Source organism: Ceratotherium simum, unplaced genomic scaffold (genome assembly GCF_057802395.1).
Source record: "Ceratotherium simum simum isolate JZ-2026a unplaced genomic scaffold, ASM5780239v1 HiC_scaffold_43, whole genome shotgun sequence".
NCBI classification, from domain to species: domain Eukaryota; kingdom Metazoa; phylum Chordata; class Mammalia; order Perissodactyla; family Rhinocerotidae; genus Ceratotherium; species Ceratotherium simum.
The window spans coordinates 2,651,933-2,653,132 of record NW_028261259.1 but is presented as its reverse complement, the minus strand read 5'-3'; positions in this window follow the sequence as shown (position 1 = coordinate 2,653,132).

Below are 1,200 nucleotides of genomic sequence, written 5' to 3'. Positions count from 1 at the left end.
GATCTTCCTAGATTTTGGTGGTTGCTGGAAATCCTTGGCATCCAACTTGGCTTGTAGGGTATCACTCCAATCCCTGCCTCTGTTGCTGTCACCTGGCATTCTCCCTGTATGTTCTGTGTGTCTTCTTGCCTTCTTAGAAGGACACTGGTCACATGGGATTCAGGGGCTGATCTCTACTCCAGTATGACATAAGTTTCACTTAATTATACCTGCAACAACCTTGTTTCCAAATAAGGTCACATTCTGAGGTGCTGAGAAGGATATGAATATTAGGGCACACTATTCTACTCAGACAACCCCTATAGTTTAGTAGTACTGGCACCACATGGTAGACCATTTCTGAAATAACTCTCAATGATCCCCACCTCCTGCTGGTCACCCCTTGTATGATCCCCTCATCTTTTGTGTGAACTGGATCTAGTGGCTTTCTTCTAACAAATAGAACAGACAAAAGAGGTGTCACTTTGAGATTAGGTTGTAAAAGTCTGTGATTTCCATCTTTCTTGCAGACTCTCCCTTTGGCTCTTCTTACTCGCTTGCTCTGATTAAGCAAGCTGTCATGTGGTGAGCTACCCTATGGAGATGCCTGCATGATAAAGAGCTGAAGACATTGTTGGCATCTGGCCACAGTCAGTGAGCAACTGAGGCCCTTAATCCGAGAGCTGGAGAGGACTAAATTCTGCCAACAGCCCCTCTCGAGCTTAGAAATAGTTCCACCACCAGTCATGTTTTAAGGTGACTGCAGACCCAGTTGACAGCTTGATTGCCTTCCAAGATGATCCTTGTGAGAGATCCAGAGCTGAAGGATCCAGCTAAGCTGTGCCTCGATTCCTGATTTGCAGAAATAGTGAGATAATACTGTTGTATGGCACTCAATTTTGGGGCAATTTGTTACACTTCAATAGCTAACTAATATTCACCATTTCTTCTGTATCATTCTCAACAAATACAATAAAACTTGAGGCTACGTTTTACATTTTCTTTTATTTAAAAAAGTCAAGCAAGTACGGTCTAGTGTAGCTTAATATAGCATATCACTAACAGTGTCACTGTAAGCTTTCTATGGATGATTTAATAATAGATGAAATTCTTGCCTGTTATGAACTCTGAAGAAATTCCCAGGGATTTGATCATTAAGGTTTAATTAGAGTTGATGGGATTAATTATTATAGTCATATCAACAACATAATTGTGCTGTGT